General features: G+C 29.2%; 1 protein-coding gene across 1 annotated transcript in view; it reads right to left on the bottom strand.

Moving 5' to 3' along the window:
* Positions 1 to 5,090, bottom strand: part of LOC124496825 (uncharacterized) — a 44,717-nt gene extending 39,627 nt beyond the window's left edge. The window contains exon 1 of the mRNA XM_075732850.1: positions 3,603 to 5,090. The gene's annotated coding sequence lies outside the window, so the exon portion shown is untranslated. The remainder of the gene's footprint in view (positions 1 to 3,602) is intronic.
* Positions 5,091 to 20,556: the final 15,466 nt, after the last annotated feature.

The following is a 20,556-nucleotide window of genomic DNA, read 5'->3' as shown; positions in this document are numbered from 1 at the left end:
GGAATATGAATGAATGAATGAATACAATCAATCAATAAAACAATTACAACAACAACAACAACAACAACCACAACATAGTAATTCGAATGATAATCATTCGATGATGATGACGATGATGATAATCAGTGAATTGAAATATTAAGATTAAAAATGCAAAAAAAAATCAAGATTGAAATGAAATAAAACAATCGGTGGTCTACATTCGTATTTTTTTTTGAAATTGAAATTAGATTTAAAAAACAAAATAAAAGCAAATTTGCTTTTCATGTAATTGACAGTTTCCGATCTGAATAAAAAAAAAAACACACACACACACAATTCATTTTGTTTCAATTTTTTTTCTCATAGAAAAATTGGCTTCAAGTTAACAACAACAACAACAACAAAGATTGATGATTGATGGAAGAGTTTTTTGGATGAATTTTTTTTTCTCTTTCTCGCATTCTCATCATTTCCAGAAGCGATAATTTTTAAAATTTTTTTTTTACCGCTTCAAATCATTATTATTATCATTTTCAAACTGACCAAAGGCCAAGGTCTTTGGTTGTTGTTGTTGTTGATAGAAATGATGTGAGAAAATGTATGTCAGAGAAAAATAGCGATAGGGTTGGAGGGGAAAAAAAATACACCGGTTATCATGATGATTTTATATTTTCACATAATAATTTTATTCGACAAGAATTTTGAAACAAATCATACAGGTCAATTTGTTATTATTGTCCACCTACACACAACATTGATTGATTGATTGATTTCATTTCATTCCATTGAGCAATATTTTTATCAGAAAAAAAATTTTTTCGATACACACAGATTGATTTCAATCAACCAAATGATTACAAATTTTGGAACAAACTTTTTATTTCTACACAGTAGCATTCTCTCGTTTCAACACATCAAAAATCAAATTGAATCAATCATTCATTCATTTTTTTCATTTCACCACATTTAAAATTTTTTTTTTGTCTATTTACATCATTTTCTCATCATCATCATCATCAAACAAGCTGAAAACACGAGATTACATTGAAATGTTGATGACAACGTGTTAATTTTAGCCATTTGAATTATCACTTTAACCATTTCATTTTCTATTTTTCATTCTCCTGTCATTCATCATTTTTCATTTTTCTTTTTTCTTTTAAAAAAATGATATAAATAAATGAATGAAAATGGATACAACGAACGAATTGTTTTTTGTATTCGATCAATCATCAGAAATCAATTCATTCTAGCCTAATCGTCCAGTTTTTTTTTCATCTATCTCTCTGCATATATATGGATTTAAAATTTGATATGATATGATTAAAATCATCATCATCACCATCACCATCATTTACATCATCATCATCATCATCATCATCAATAATCATGAATATATGTCTGCCATGTTCAATGCCAACAGCATTAATATTTTTTGTTCAATAACGTCCACTCTATCCGTATTTATGAATATTTTTTTTGTTTCGTTACGGCTGTAAATCTTGAAATGATAGTCGATGAAACCTGATATCTGATCTGTTTTCATATGTTTGATTATCATTTTCAATTTCTCTGTCTCTTGAAAAAAGCCAAAAATAATCCTAATACAACATACAACAACAACAAGTAGGCTATTGATTTATTTTATTTTTTTCCTATTCGTCATTGGATCGAATCGAATTTGAATCAAATATTCAATATTGAATATGTCATCGTCAATAACATTGAAACAGGTAAATAGAAAAAAAAAATGACAACCATATCCATGTGTGTGTGTGTGTGTTTTGCAACAAATTCGTTTGTTTAGTCTGCTACTAAAAATCATTCATTCATTCATTCATTATCATCATCATTTGGCACCAAAAATTCTCAGAGATTGATAATGCATCATCAATTTTCAAGGTAATTGGCTTTGCCGGTTAACCCTACTATTTTCATTTTATTTTTTTAAAATTATTTACACAAATTAATTTCATATATACCAGTCTCTGTGTGTGTGTGTGTTTTTCCATGTGAATATAAGCAATTATTGAGAACAAAATGGTCATCGAACCATATCATTGTTAAGGTGAATGAATGAATGAATGAATGAATGAAAAAGTAGAGTAAAATAAGAATCCACACACACACACACACACACACAACAAACATTAACAATTCAAAGAAAAAGGTAAGGTAGACAAACTTATTATCAATAGTAGGGGAAAAAAAGGGTTATATAACCAGTGTGTTTGAACATATATACATCCATTTGATTTGATTTCTCACTCTAGATAATGATGATGATGATCAATGTGTAGTGGTCAATAATCGATGAACATCATTATCATCATCAAAACATTGAATACAATCACAACAACAGCAACAACACAAAGACAACTTTTATTATAATAATGATGATGATGATGATGATGATCACCATTGGCCTGAAGAAGTAGGCCAGTAATGTCAATCAATACTTGAAAGAGCATCAACAACAATAACAACAATCATCTCAAAACTTTTGGCTGTGTAGCATATTATCATCAACCAAAACATTTAACGAAATAAGTTGGAAGAAACATCAGTTAAAATGATGTTTATTGGCTACACAAATTCAACAAGTGTTTCTCTATGAATGAATGAATGAATGTAATGGATATTGCAGCAGAAGAAGAAAAAAAAAGTCAAGTTTTTTGAGACATTGATGTTCATATGTCTATATGCACACACATACATACACACACTTGTTGCCTGTTTGGGTTTATTATTCTATTTTTTTTATTCATTGTGATTAAAAATCATCATCATCATCATTATCTTAGCCGCATCAACCGGTAACAACAGCAACAATATTATAATCCTATGAGGCTTCATCATCATCATCATCATTATCATTATATATGATTTTATGGATAATATTTTGTTGTATAAAGTTATGGTTGCCGGGTTCCAAGGATAATGATAATGATAATGGTTGATGATGATGATGATGATGAACTATCGTTTGTTGGTTGTTGATTATTGTCATCATCAAATAAAGATGAATTAAAATGAAATGAAATCCATACATCAACATATCAAGTACATTTTTACATGTTAACATATGGATGATTTTCCAAATCATCCATCATTATCGAGTGGCAAAAACAACAACAACAACAAAAAACACACCATTATCACATCATCAATGATGATCCAAATTCAAAATAATAGAATCAGATTGATTGAACATATATATCGCATATTTTAGGTTTTTGTTTCTGTCAAATTAATGATGATTGACATAGATATGTTTGTCGAGAAATCCGGTAGATGACAAATGCATTTTTATTTTGTTGTTAACATTAAAATACACACATCCGATCATCGTTATTGTATTCACCTTGTTTTTTATATATGAAATAAATTGTCTGTAAAAGTTCATTTGTTGTTGTTGATGATGATGATGATGATTCACCTTCATTTTTTTTTGCTCTAAATTTTCATCATCATCATCATCATCATCCAACGAAAAATCAACAACGAATTTATCCCATATATAATGAAAACAAAATCAATCCGGATTGATGAACAACAACAACCAAACAACATAACACACACACAGAGAGAGAGAGAGTAAAGATAAAAATCATACTAACCGAATTGAAAATGATGATGATGATCATCATTGATTATGGCATGATGATTAATTTTTTTGTTCCATGATGATGATGATGATTCACAATGTTGGAGAAAAAAAAAATCAAAACAGACACACACATGTATAATATAAAAAAAAACTTTAATATGATTTTAGCTTGATCGATTTTTTTTTTAATTTTCACCACTGTGTTGCTTGCTACTGCTGCTGGTGTTATTTTATTTTACAGCTAGATCAATTATAATGATATTGATGATGATGATGATGATGATGTTAACCACATAAATTTAGAAGTCATCAACGTATATATAACCATCATATAATAATAATGATGATGATGATGGTTATGATTATGATGATGGCTATTTACAAAAATTTAGCTAAAGGGTGAACACCACAAGCCGACAATAATACGACAACGACATCATGTTTTGGTTGTTTTTTTTATAACAAAAAAAAAAAAAAAAAAATGCAGAACCAAATTGTTGTTCCAGAAAAAAAAACACACATACACACACTGAAAAAAATGAATGAATGAATGGATCATATCACACTCATAAAAACAAATATATAAACGACAATATATACACTCACACACACACACACACACACACACACTAATAGTAGTAGTTTATTTTGGATAATTTGATTTGATGTTTAATCAAATTGATGATCATTTTAAGATGATTGAATATTGAAGATAGTGGTGATTGTTGTTGATGTTATTGGTGGTAGTTGTGTTGCCGTTGTTGTTGTTGTTGTTGTGGTGGTGGTGGTGGTGGCAGTAGTCAATATTGATCACATCAGATCGTCGATGTCATTTGTTCGTTTACCAAAATAAATTGGAAGGATAATTTTGATTTTTTTTCTTCTATAAAACCAATAATAATAATTTTTCCTTTTAGCATTCATTCAATTCAATTCATTCATTGTCGTTTGCTGTTTGTTTGTGATGGTGGATAGAAGAAGCATAGCATCAATCACAGAATGATTTGAGTACCAAACACACACACACACACACATTTTTATATATAAATAAATCATCACCATTATCATCAAAATGGCTTTAACAAAAAAAGGTAGGATGATAATCATTGGATTTGTGTGTATGTGTGTGACAATGTTGTTGTTTTGATGTCACCATGTTGTTTTTTGTTTTCTTATTGGAAATGATGATTTGTTGTAAACAATCACAAAATCACATTGTTAAAAAATGAGGGTACAAGAAAAAAAAATCAAAACATTCCACATTGCTCACAAAATCATCAAAACACATGAAACATTGAAACATGGTGGCCAGTAAAAGGTAAAAAAAAAAAATTTGGCATTTTACTTCATCCAAATACACAAACAACACACACACACACAATGTGTATTGTATATGTATGTCTGTGTGTTTTAAGTTCGGCTTCAAACGACCGAATGGCTCATATCTTTGCTACAACAACAACAACAACAATATCAACGACTACGACAGCTATGATCATGTTTGATGGCCAATCCCAATGTATGTTTGTCTGCAAATATAAAGGATCTATACAAAAACACACACACCAACACAAACTAATGGAGCAGCAAAATAATAACAACAACAACAAATCGTAAAAAAGCAGCAGCAGCAGCCGCCGCAGCAAGTTTTCGAATCTCTTTTTTTATTTTATCGCTCTCTCAAACTCTGACTATCTTTTCTTTTCTTTTTTTTCATTTTCCATTCCAAATACAAACATCCCTATGATGTATTCTATCGATCTCATGTTAGAGTTTCATTTTCACATTTATATATATGTGGTATGATGATTATTGACCAATCTCGGATCCAATGAACAAATATAAACCATCATAATCATGAAGTAAGAGCAAAATGAATTAGAAATAAGGAGCATTGAAAGAGAATATATATGCCCAAGCTGAAAAGGATATATACAAGGATGCTAGTACCACCACCACCATCATCATCATCATCCATCTCTCACTTCCAAACAAAAATTCTCAATGAACTCGTCGTAGCCCCATAGCCATGCTATACGACATATGGACATATTATCCTAGCTAACCAATAAAAACATCCACATGTTAAAAATAATAAAAAAAAACATGACAAATTCGGATGCTTTCTCCCATTTCATTCAATCAATAATGTTTCTTTTTCTTTTGTTCCACCCCCCACAAACTTTGAACTTTGTTTCCATTGGAACCGGAATAGAATCAGAATGATAGAATTATCCAACAAAATTATGACAAGAATCAATTCAGGATACAAGGATTGCCTTGTGTATGTGTGTGTGTGTGTGTGTGTAGGTAGAGATAATTTTAATCATTAGAAAGATGAAAAATGATAATGATGATGATGACGACGACGATCATATCATAATCATTATTGTGTCTGTCTGTCTAGCTTTATATTGAAGAATTAATCATCGAAAAAAAAATTTTTATATCGAAAAACAAAAACTTGAAAAAATAAAAAAAATTTCCTCATCTCGGGCAGTGTCCAACCGACCGACCGACCGCCACCAACATCGTTCGATTCATCAATGCAAATAATTTCAAATTGAATGTAAACAAAAAAAAACAAAAAAAATGGGAAGAAGAAAAACTACCGGGTTTTTTTTCCTTTCCTATTACCAAAATATTATGGAGATAAATTTTTGATCAGACGAATTTTTCAACGAATCAATCAATCAATTTTTTTTTTCATTCACAAAATGTAAAACAACAAATAAAAAGAGACCGTTTATCTTGAAATTGATTTTTTTTTTTTGCATATAGGAAAAATATGTAAATTATCCAAAAAAAAAAAAAAAAAAAAAAAAAAAAATTTCATTGAAACAACAAAAACAGTTGAAACAAAATTTTTTTTTTGTCAATTAATTTCCAAATTATGTAACAAAGTAGCTCCGGAAATCTGTATGAATCGGCAGTAGTAGCAGTAGTAGTGGTCAATGGATTCAAATAAGTTGAAAAAAAATCCATTTATCACCATCTCAACATGATATATAAATTCATTGATCCAATTTCTGGAACTTTTTGTTTTTTTTTTGTTGTTGTCTGTCTTTCCATCATCATCATCCAATGAAAATCGTAAATCATCATTATAACAACAATCATCATCATCATCATGTCTGTCAATGTCTTATTCACAACAACAACAACAACAAAAAATGTATCAAAATCAAATCTTTGTACGCATCGCAAACGCATCACACACACGAACCATTGATCCTATTGTTGGAACATTTGTTCTCTTTGTTCACTCAATTCATTTGTCAAACAACTCTTTTCACAATCTTTGATCAATGGTTTTCAAACAAAAAAAGAGTGGTGAAACAAAAAAAAATTGTTTCAAATTTTGATTGTTTCAATTTCGAGAGGAAAAAAAATTGAATTTTTTTTCCGTTCCAGAAATCGATGATGATGATGTTGATGAAAAATAATCAAATATTGCAATCATGGTGGTCATCGAACCTGATTGGTTGATGATGATGATGATGATGATGATGATGATGATGGCCGATGAATTCTATTTCAAATTCAACAGCAACGGCAACAACAACAATCCTTATGTGTTAAATCAATAATAATCAAAAAGAAACAAACAAACGAAAAAAAAAATCATCTGGATCTTGTCATCATTATCAAATTGATTCGGAAATGTTTCTTGTTTGTTATTTTTTTTTTCATTTTCAATCATTACATCAATTTTTTTCCATCAAATATACCATCTTCTTCTTCTGGATTGCTGCTGCTGCTGCTGCTGCTTCTGATCATCATCATCATCATTGAATCCATCCATTGATTTGTAAATTGTATGTCATCGATATCTAATCACAAATTGAAACAGTGAACACACGAATCAATTTTTTCTTTTTTTTTGATTCATTCATGTCAATCATCGTTGTACTAAAAAAAAATTCAATCCCGGTACCAATATGTTCAATATTGAATTGGTATTCATTCATTCATTCATTTTTTTTTTTGCAAACACAGCTGTTATCATGTTATTTTTTTCTCTTGATTGATGACTGATGAATCGAATGTTGTATGTTTTTTTTTCGTTTGATGAAAATTTTCTGATGATAATTGGTTGATTATAACGATAATGATAATGATGATGATGATGATATGGATGTGGATGAATATAAATAACAAATTTAAATTGTACCTACCGTTTTATTCTTCAGATTTATTATCACCGATTTATATCTTTTTTTTTCTTTTTGCTCATTATTCATTCAATTATTATCAATGATGATCGTAATCATCATTTTTCTGGTTAATTCCATTTTTTTTTTTGATTGTTCCGGTATATAAATCCATCATTCTAATTTGTTTGATCATCATCATCATCAATGAATATGCTTGTTTCGATTATGATGAGGATGATTAACATAAATTTTTTTTTTTAATAATAATTTTCTACGGTCATCAAGGTGATTAAAATCATCATCTTCATCATCATCATAAACCAGAAAAAAAAATTGAATGAATCAAAATGACCAAATTGATTTAGTAAAATTGGGAGAAGATGGGGAAAGAATGAGAGAGGTAAATTAATGATAATCATGAATCTAGTCATCATAAGCCTCATCATCATCGTTGCAGCAAAGCAGAAAAAAACTCCAATTTTTGTTCCTATCCAATCAAATCGGTCAAGTAAACTCTCTGGTATTTTTTTCTGTGTTTGTTTGTTTGTTTGTTTCATCTCATCAGATAAAAATCGTGGGCTCAATAAGAACGTAGTAAAATACTAATAAAAAATTCGGGATGGACACATCGTCGTCGTTGGTGGCGGTGGTGGTGGCAGTGGTGGTCAGAAGCATCCATGAATCAATTTTCCATTCCATATCATCATCATCATTTCAAACATTGTTGTTGACGCCCATGTTTTTTTCCCTTTTTCTTTTAGCATAAATATATCAGATTTGGGTTTTAAAATTTTATTTTATTTTTTTTTATTTCATTTTCTTTCCTGGAAATCAAAAAAAAAAAAAAAAAAAACAAAGAAACGCAAAAAAACGACGCAACAAAAAATTAGGACAAACAAATAAACCAACAAAATGAATCTCATTCTCACCAACAAGAAAATAAAAATTTGGTACTACATAAAATTATTGTAAATTGAAAAATTAATGGATTTTTCTGGTTTTTCATAGCCAAAAAAAAACTGGCTTCCGTATGGTAACGCCATAATGCCAAAAAAAACAACCAGAATGAAATTGAAACGAAAAAAAAATTTTTACATCCCATCATTTCACGTGTTCATCATCACTCAAATCATGGATTATTGCTTTTTATATCCATTTTTTTATAATTATCTTGATTATATAATCATCTTCATCATCATCATCAACAACAACAACACCAATGATCATCTATAATTTTCTATTATCGCCAAAAAAAAAAAACGATCCATTTGATCATGTTGGTCTTTGTTGTTTTCATTCCATTTTTTTTCGTGCTCATCATCATTCAGATATATATTTATGTAAAAAGATGAATGGAAATTTTAAATTTCAAAAAAAAATCAAACAGAAAAATGACTGTTTTTTTCTGGGCTCCGTTTTCTAAAAATATCTTTTAAAATTCATCCACCATACGAAAGAAAGAAACAAAAATTCATCACTTGATTTCGTTGGATATTGTGGATAATGTGGATGTGCCATACACACAGAACCATCACCATCATCATCAAAACAGATCATTGGAGTTTTATACATGATGATGAAAACGCCAAAATTTTTTTTTTTTTTTTTTGGACATTTTTATATACATTTTAAATGTAGTCGAGATTTTTTTGTTTGTTTGTTTGTCTCGTATTCTGAAATTGAATTGAATTGAATTGAATTCGTCGTTCAAATGTTTGTTTGATTTTTTTTTTTTTTTTTTTGATGAATTAGACATCTGGTTTGCTGCTGCTGCTGATGTTAACATTAACAAACCATAATGTAGAGAATAAAAAAAAAATAAAAAGAAAAACGATGACACAGTAGTCAGAACCAAATGCATTTTGACATTTGGTTTTTGCCCGGATGACATGAAGTGTGTGTGTGTGTGTGTGTGTGTGACATGTCAAATGTCAGGATTGAAAATTTATTAGTTCATTTTTCATGTTGAATAAGAGAAAAAAAAATTTTTCCATTCAAAAAAAATAGCTAAATTTGGTTCATTTTTGATCAAGATGTTCACTTCATCATCATCATCATGATTCGATGTTTGATACGCCCATCATTATGATTATCATCATTGAATGAATGAATGAATGAATGAATGGCTAGATGATCAAAAGAAAAACGAGTCAAAAATTTATCAATTAAAAAAAAATCATTTATTATCATTATTCAATCAGAAAAAAAGATGGAAAAATGGAAAAACAAGACCAAAAAATAAAATAGAAGACGACCACACACATACAAACCGGAACTCTGGAAAAAAATTTAAATTCACTAACGATATTACAATGATGGTGGTGTCGGTTATTATTATTTTTTTTTGTTCACTGTATTATTTACGACGCCTCTCATCATCATCATCATCATCATGTCATGTTTGATTGAATGAATTAGTTCCATGATCACATATTTTAGCGACACACATTGATGTTCAAAATCATAAAATTCAGCAATCTTTTAGCAAAAAAAAAAAAAAAATTTTCCCATCAATATTGATGATGATGAATATTTTATAAGTTTTCAATTAACCAAAAAAAAAAAAATTTAATCGACAATTTTATTGATTGATTTATTGGTTTCATCTTTTTTTTCTTGAAAAAAAATACCATCAATATTCAATTTCAATCGATCCAAAGATGATTGTGTGTGTATGTGTATGTCCGATGCATTGATGAATCAATCAAATCCAATTGATTGGGTTGTATTGAAGATAACAAAAAAAAAAAATTTTCCCCAAAAATCACATTTATAATCAATGGATCGATACTGGTGATGATGATGATCATCATGCACGATAACATTCATTGCTTACGTACGCGATAACACACGCACGGAAAAAAAATTTCATCCAAATTATATGGCCAAAATTGGAAAATGGAAAACTTTTTTACAAAATTTCTGCAAGTTGCTTATTTTGAAACATTTTAGATTCCAAAATTGAAACAACAAATGGGTAAATTGTTATTAACATTGATTGAATTTTTAATTTTTCTTTTTTTTAAATATTTTCTTGGTACAAAGAAACAATAAATGATGATGTTGATGCCTTCTTCATATTCATCTTCATTGACGAGATAATGATGATGATGGATTGAATTGTTGATTATTTTTTAAGCAAAAAAATTTCACGAATTTCCAATCAGAAAACAACGACAAAATAATAATCAAGATGATGATGGTTTTTTTTTCATCATGATATTCCATCTTTCTTACTATATTTCTATTACTGCCATAGTGATAATAACCAGGTGAATGGGTTAATAATGTCATCACCGTTTTTTTTTCGTTTGGTTGATTCTATCGACGACGACGATCATCATCATCAGTATGGATAACAATAGAATGATGATGATGATGATGATGATCGTCTTCCTACCCTATCTACCTGGTTACCTACCTTAAATATTGTGTGTCTGTGTGTGTGTGTGAGAATATTCATTCAACTGTGAATTTATAAAAAAAACAACAGAATGAACGGATGAATGAATGAGAGAGAGAGAGCGAGAAATAGGAAAGGGGTAAAGATTTTAAGTGCATCATCTATCCTTGAGATGTCCTTGAGACATTTTGATGATACCAACCAGTTGTCCGTGTGTGTGTGTGTGTTTGTGTGTGTACATGAACATGAACAATTTGACAACAACAACAACCTTGGCCATGATTATGATTATCATTATCATTGTGATGATGACCAACAACAACAACAACAACAACAAAAAGTCTACCATGTATGATGCTAATGGAATTTTTTATTTTTATTCTTCAAAATTGATTATATAACCCTTTCGGTTTGAAAAACCATTAAATGTGTGTGTGTGTGTGAGACCAAGAAAAAAAATCGAAGTTTAATCATTGAAATGTCGATGTTCTTTGTTGTCATTGAAGATGATGATGATGATGATTATTATTATTAGCGTTCATCATCATCATCATCATCATAATCATTTTAGATGTTTTTGTTTGTGTGCGTGTGTGTAGCGATAATTCTCTTGATTTGGCGTTGATAACAATCTGTTTGTTGTTGTTTTACTAAATGTTGATGATGATGATGATGATGGTAGATGTTAAATCATCATTCATTCACTAGAAGAAAAGGATATCAACCACCACCACTGATGGTTGATATATAAATCATCTAGGAAGCTATAAGATTTCTATGTATATGTATATGGTATTTACTCTTCCTTGTCATAAATGAATAAAAAAAAAAAAATTATTCAACCAATGTGAAATTCTCTTCCTGAATGATTGACATTCGTTAGGTTGTTTAGTTGACTGGTCGGTTGGTTGGTTTGCTTCGTTGAATGTTTCTCTATTTCACTATTTTTATTTTGTTGGCTAGAATGCCATTAATCGACATCTACACATCATCATTATATACATTACGATAACCCTTCCTTTTTGGTCGTCGTCGTCGTCATCGAATCAAAATTTCATTCATTCACAATGGTTTGATATTGCTAACCTCATGACTGAATTATGTGATGGCAAATCTATTCGATTTTAATGATGATGATGATCACCATGATGATGATGATGATGATGTGTTCACAATCACAATCATAATCATTTCCTTTTTGTTATTGTTGTTGTAGAAACATATTTCATGCTTCATATTATCTCCGGTGTGTGTGTGTATGTTTATAACCATCAATTACATGCTATGATGCATGGTACCCCTTTACCCATTATCACTATATATATCACAATATACACACACACACAGTACAAAATGAATGAATGAATGAGAAAAAAAAATTTAATTCGTTTACCGTGACTATCATCATCATCATTTAAAATCATTCAATTTATTCGATTGATTGAAAATATGAATGATGATAATAAGAGAACAAAAAAAAACATGGATTTAAATTCAAAATGACAATGTTCCGGGGTGTTATTTATTAAGGAAAGAAGAAAAAAAAAATTTAAAAATAGACATGAAAAAACAACGCCTACTACTACAAGTGATATTTATAGCTACCTGATCATCATCATCATCATTGATCATTGATCGTTGATCATTGCCATTTGTGTGCAACAGCATTAAACTCATTCATTAACCTTTTTCGGGAATGAAAATTTTTGTGTGTGTGTGTGTGTGTATGTGTGTGTGTTTGGAATGAAAATGACATTATCGAATCCATTCATTTTGTATAATGTCAAAATTTGTTGTTGTTGTTGTTGTTGTTGTTAATGATGATCACGTTCATCATTGATGATGTTTAAAAAAAAATTGAAATAATGATATCATCAAACTCTTCATCATCATCTTTTTTTTGTATTGGATTTTTTTTCCTGTAGATCCTTATACGGTAGTATATCAATGTTTTTTTTTTACTGTGTGTGTGCGAGTATGCGATGATTTGAAGTGAAAGTTTTTTTTTGCTCATTTTTCTAAAAATCTGGAACCGAAAATTTTTTTTTTTTTGGTTTTGTTTTAGATTTAAAATTGTCAATCGAATCAAATGATGATTCATCATTCACGCACGCACACACACACAAGCAGGTGGGAGAAAAAATAAAAATTTACCCCAGTCAGAATGTTGAATGTCAATAAACTCATTATTTTATAACGGGTGAAAAAAAAAATCCAATGATCATCACCATTATTTATCATATCGTTGAAACCGCAAAAATGACCGTTGGAAAAATCAAAATAAAAATTCCCGGAATCTTTGATTAAGACAATGTAAGAAGAAAAAATTACCGTTATGAACTAAACCTGTTGCACATTATATCACCATCAAATTATAATAGCAACAGTACCCTAGTATACATGCCACAAAATGTTCATCCATAAATTGATGGCAATCAAAAAAACGACCTATGATCAAATTTATTCGATCATTCAATCGATCAATCGATCGATCAATGTTTTGCATCAACAACATTTGGCAATTTTTCTGCCATTCAACATTATTCTACCCTCAACACCCAGACCAGTAATTCATTCTGATAGTGATGATTAGGTGTTTTTTTTCCAAATGTTCTGTTTTGTTCATGCAATTTATAAATCACCAAATTCATAAAAACCGTTGATCGACATGAAACAACAACAACAACAACAAAAACAAATTCGTTCTAGTCCAATTCTCGAATCGAGCGGTAATTATATTATCCGTGACATTCGTCGAATAAATAAGCGAACAAAAAAAAATTTCACGATTCTAGGTCAAGAACCCATCCAATTGATAGCAAATACAAAAAAAATCGATTCGATTCGATCAATCTTACGGAATTAAGTCATCATTATCATCATCATCATCATCATCATTGACATTAATTCGTATTGATGAAATAGAGATAGAACTGGAAAGAATGTTCATTTTTCTTCCTTCTTGTCTTTAGCTTTAAGGTATTTGATTGAAGAAGCTGCCAATCAATCAAAAAAAAAAATCAAATCGAATCAAATCAACATACAAACACACACACACAAAAAACAAAAAGAAAAATATTGATCTATCAAACTAAAAATTAACTAAATTTGTAAAAGAAAAAACAACAACAACAACAACAATAAAAAAAACCACCAAAAATGCCAAACTAGAAAGAGATAATCATCTTGTCATAATAATAATGTCTATATGTAGTCTATTATCGATATCTTCAAGTGTCTCATCAAATATTCATAATAATCAATAATCATATGATGATAATATTCTTGTTTGCTGCTTCTGTATGTGTGTGTGTGTATTTCATCAGAAGCTATCATCAGTCATCGATCAATCTCAATTCAATGATTGAAGAAGAAAATCGTTATCGTTGTTGTTGTTGTTGTTGTTGGTTAGAATTTTAATTTTTTTTTCTTCCAAACCGAACTTATTATTCAACAAGTAGCTTTTTTTGCAACTTACTTGAATTACGTAACAACAGCACAGATTGTTATTTACTTTTCCTCGTTTTTTCCCCCTTCCCATTTATTTCAAGTTTATTGATTGAACCAAAAAAAAAAATTTAAATTTGATGGTCAAGTTACGTCATTATCATCATCATCATTGATGAAGATGTGGAAAAAGAAATCTTCTAGGTTAAAGTCAAGACAATCCTTTGAATGTGTCGATCAATGTCAAATGTTTGTTTTATTTTTTTTCTGGTTAGTTGGTCGATTGTGTGTATTCAACCAAACAAATTTAATACAATTTGTCGACAGCTTTATTTTAATTTTATTCTATTATCATCATTATTATTGGTGGCGAAAAAAAACAAAAAATCACCACTACATCTTGACTAAATATTTTTCACTCACTGGACTTTGATTTGATAATTTCTATTTCAAGAGGATTTTTTGTTCGTTGCTGCATAATTATTGATGATCGATATAATCATTTGTTCAATCCAATTCAAATCATTATCAGTTCTTGTTTATCATCATCGTCATCATCATTTAAAGTGATGACATTTGATTGAATATTATGGTGCTAAATTTAGAATCAAAATCATCAAATTCAATACAATGATGATGAGAGTTTTTTTTTCTACACTAAATCTGATTGAGTGATCAGAAATCTATGGCCAACAAAAAAAATGTAGCAGTAATCGACATTTAACATTGACAAAATGAAAAAAAAATGAATTGAACACAAGTGGCCATTCCATGATGATGATGATGATTGATGTCCGAAATATATGAAACATTATTGTTTGTTTAGTTGGTTGGTTGGTTGGTTGGTGGTCCAATGGTCATTAAATGTTTCATCGATTGATAATTTGTTTCCATCAGCATTAAACCAATCAATTGTACAAGTCCAATTTAGTGCGAATCCATAAATATCATCAGATGAATTTGAAAAACTGTTTAACGACTTCAAAATGATTAGTTTGTGCCCGAGTGTGTGTGTGTGATTTAAAATTAAATTTCCAAAATAAATTCAATCGCTAATTTCACTGCAAACACCTTTTCTTGACCATTTATAATGATAATTTTCGTCGTAACAAACAATGTGACAAATAAACAAACAAACAGGCAAACAAAAAAAAAGCCAAGATTGACCATTAAATACATGAGATGATTATCATTGTGTGGTAATCTCACCCTATTAATCTGTCAAAAAACTACAACAATCTGACATCTTTTGGTGGTCCAAAATGACAGCCAAAGAAAAAAAAAATTTCCTTTGAAATAATTTAGAAAAAAAAATTTTTTTTTCTGGACTCAAATCACCGGTCATCATGAAATTAGTGTGAATTTTTACTGCAAAAAAAAATTTAACACTCAAAAATGATTATAATTACAAGTTGAATTTTAAATGAAATGAATTAAAAAAAAAATTTAAGAACAAAAGTTTACCATCAAATAAGAATATTATGAATGTTTAAGATTTTTCGTTTTTTTTCTGCAGAAAAGGATTTTTAAAATCAAAATGATAAATGAAATGGAATGGAATGAATGATGGTTAAAAAAAAGTAGCCAAAAATAGCCATGTTGTCGTTGTTGTTGTTGTTGTTGTTGTTTTTTGCTATTGATAATGGTGTTCAAATTACGACAATAATTAACACCCGAAAAAAAAACATTCAACCATCAAGAATGATGATGACGATGTTAATGATAATAAATAAGGCTGGATCTAACTGATTTCAGGTTAATGCTCGAATTATGTTCATGATGACTACGATGATGATGATGATGATCACGGATAAATCGATAGCTCTATTAATTTTGTTAATTTTTGTTGTTGTTGATGATGAAGGTCATGCTCATCATGATCATCATCATTGAAAAAACAAATGGATTGATGTTCATTTTATAGTAAAACAAAAAACCAGTGGGGGCAAAATATTCGGCTAAATTAAATTCAAAATTTGATTATCTATGTTACAAATATATAACATAGTGTATGAAAGGCCCACCACCTCACAATTGAAAGATAAAAGACATAATATGATCATACTGTTGGGCAGCATTCGTAGTTGATCTACAAATTTTCATTGTTGAATTCTTGTTATCACCAGACCATCATTGTCAAATCCTAGTAAAAATAAAAACAAAAAAAAACATCTAAAAATCAACATCATCATCATCATGTCGACCCAAATTGTGAAACATATGAAAATTTTCAAATAATAAAAAAAAAGATTGATTTGTTTTTTGTTATCGGGCGCCATTCCAAAAAAAGATAACAAAACAAAAAATGTTTGATTCATTCACTTGAATTTATTTTTTTAAGAGGAAAAAATTGTTGTTTGTCCGTTTGTTTGCTTTACCCGAATCAACAACCAGCCAACCAACCAAACACTGACACACACACACACACACACACAGTTGGTGGTTCTTTGGAATTGACCTAGAAAAAAAACAACAACAATAATAATTTTGATGGGTCCTTGATTTGCATGTTGATGATGACCTGACTATCTATCTATATTTGATTAAATCACCATTATTAGTACATATCATCATTATTATCATCGACATTTATACACCTGTAATGAGAATGAATTACGGCATGTGTGTGTGTGTGAATCGCGTGCCAATTTTTTTTTTATTTCTGTCTCCTCATTGAATTTTGCAACCAAACCCGAAAAGTTGTAAATCAAATGCAAAAATGAAATGAAATTCTTAATTTTATTACCGTTATATAAAATGAATGAAATACTATCGGGGGGAATATTTTACGAAGAATGCGCGTGCGTTTTTGTCTGTCTGTGTGTGTGTGTGTGTGTGTGTGGAAATGTAAAATGCGGAAAAAAAAATTCAACTATAATCACAAGACATGTATACTCATTGATGATGGTAAAGAATTTCAAAAAAAAAAAAAAAAATGGCCAAAACAAGCCATATGAACAAAACCTTGACCTTGATTAATGATGGCAACCCACTATGTGATAATGAATGATGAAGAGAACCAAGTGTGGCCAACATGAAAAATCACCAATTCAGATTTTCCGTACAGATTTGGAAGAAAAAAAATTTGTTCGGTTTTTTTTTCAGAAATTTAAAATTTCAATAAATCTTTTTACATTTTTTTTTCACCATGGCAGCAACAATGAGAATCACATTCACAAATATTTCATTTTGGTCATTTAGTTGTTGTTGTTGTTGCCGGTGTGTTTACAACAAATTATTTATGTTTCAAGAAGAAAATTTTTCTCATCATACAAAGATTATCTAACAATATGGTCATAATGTGGTTGTTTCTATGTGGCCATTTGTCTTTTTTTTTTGTTTGTCTTTGATTTATGGCAAATTCATCCCACAGAATAGAGTTAATTTTTGAATAATTCGAATAATTACCAGACAATTTTCCGAAATATTTTTCATTCACATCACTTGGTTGAATCAAGATTGAAACTAACACACACACACACACACAAATTAATAGATATTTGTCCAGTTATCTCTCACCCATCTTGTTGCTGAATGTCCGGTCAAATTTAATTTTCAAAAAATTTTGTTGTTACCTTAACGATGAATTTTTTTTCCAGTTTTTTTTTTGTTGCCTGTTTCAGTATGCCATCGATTTGATGAATCTCCATGACCTAATGAGTGTTTTTTTCTTCTACACCTCCGGTTCATTATGAATTTTTGTTCATTATCATCATCATCATCATCAATATTGTATATTCATTTATTCACTCATTATCGAGTGAAATAAACATTTAAAAATGAGGATTTAGTTAATCAACTAATTAACTAATTAATTAACTTTTCTGTATATATGTCTGGTCAATCAATTTTTTTTCAAGTTATTTTGATTTCTGGCCTACAATCTAAGCGCAATATAAAATGACTGAATGTGTTAAATATTCACATTCAGATATTCATCATCGTCATTATGGTCAATGTGAGATAATCTTTTTCTTGCTGTTCTTGTTTATCGTTCACCAAAAAAAAAAAAAAAAAATCCATTTTCACATTTTTATTTCAGCTATCAATCAATCTATAGGTTTTTCTTTTCTTTTTTTTTACTGAATCCATTGCTCATTGAAACATTACATTATTATTATCATCAACAAAATGATTTTTCACCTTGAAATTTATTTCAAACCAAAAAAATAAAATAAAAACAATGAAACAAAATCTATTTTCATTTCATTTCATTTCAGTTTTGGCCCAATTTTTAATCTAAATCTGGTTCATCAGTTTTTCTTTTCACTATTATCGGTCATCATAGATGATCACCATATATCATAGCATTACTTGAGAAAAAAAAAATGGTCGAAAGCGAAAAAATTTTTATGGCCAACACAAACAAAAAAAACGAGCCATAAAGAATTGTGGAAAAAAATTTCGTTGTTTTAAGATGTTCGGTTCTTTCTGTTCTTTTTGTTGTTGTTGTTGTTTCACATTCAAGATTACCTGGATTAGTCAATTGGATTTGGTTGCTTTCTTGTTTGTTGATGTTTTTTTTTTCTTAGAAAAAAAGTAGGCTACACGGAATATAAATCAACGATTTTCGTTGTTATTTTCTTCAACATCATCATTGTCGCTATGGAATTATAGTTGCGAATGGCAAAAAAAAAAGAAGAAGAAGAAAAAGAAAAATACCGTTTCATCTCTCTCTTTCCATCACTCTTTTTTAAAAAAAACTCGATATCTATAATTTCAAGATGAAAAAAAAACAAAATTACAAGTTCATCGTGTCAAACATGCTTTTTTCTTTGCTCTTTTTTTATTCAAGGTGTGAAAAGATTTTGTTTTTTTTTCAAGGATTAAGAAATTTTTTTTTTCTTACCCAACTTGATCATTTTTTTTTCAACAATTTTTGCCGTGTCGTGTCCTGTCTGCATGTGTGTGTGTGTGTGTGTGTGTGTGTGCAATGAAATTCAATTATATATATCTCGCCATATGATTTTTTTTCATGTTTCTTTGAATCTTTTTATTTTCTGGATTAACAAGAAAAAAAAAGAAAGAATGAAAATTGTTAGTTATTGCAAATATTGCAAATATTCAAACACATACAAATCGTATCGTGAGTGATTCATTCATTCATTCTAAAAAAAAAGTTAATTTTAACCCATTGAATTGTGTGTGTGTGTGTGTGTGTTGATGTGAACTTTGAATGCAGGTAAGATGGAATGGATGGTGGAATTTATTTTTCTTCATTCATTCATATTCTTCATTTGTTGAACACTTGTCGTATTTGTATTTGTCATATTTTTTTTCTCTACAAATTGACGATAAAATTAATAATAAGATTTCCATAAAATAGATGAAGATAAAGATGTTGATTTTTTTTCTTCTTCGTAAATATTCATTTCCATTAATCATTTTTTTCCTGGTTATGGATAGAAAAAAAATGTTTGATCAGATTATGATGTGAATTTTTTTTTCTTTCGTCGTCATCGTCGTCGTCGTCGTTGTTGTTGTTGAATAAATCATCTTCAATCGATTGATTGCAAATTGATAATATTTTTTGATACGAAAAAAATCAAATAATTTGAATCAAATTATCATATATGGATAAAATGGAGATAAAAAACGCACACATGCACCAACACACACACACACACACACACACGTGTTATTTATTCATATCATCATATAATTATGTCTACAATATGAATTTTTTCCCCGTTTTTAATCGATTGATTTGAATAATCAAATTTTTGTTGTTGTTGTTTTTAGATCCAAACATAAACACATCCGCTATGTTATGATTTTTTTTTCACTTCGAATTAAATAAGATATGCAGGTATCACCCCAAATGGATTAAATATGATCATCATAATCATAATTATATAATTTATTCAAAATCAATTCAACATTAATCATTACAACGTTATGAATATCAAAAAAACAAAACTGGCAGATGTTTGGAAAATTTTTGTTTTCCGTTCATA

This window comes from Dermatophagoides farinae, chromosome 7 (genome assembly GCF_024713945.1).
Source record: "Dermatophagoides farinae isolate YC_2012a chromosome 7, ASM2471394v1, whole genome shotgun sequence".
Classification (NCBI taxonomy): Eukaryota; Metazoa; Arthropoda; class Arachnida; order Sarcoptiformes; family Pyroglyphidae; genus Dermatophagoides; species Dermatophagoides farinae.
Note: the sequence above shows the minus strand (reverse complement) of the source record. Positions and strands in the feature narration are given on the sequence as shown.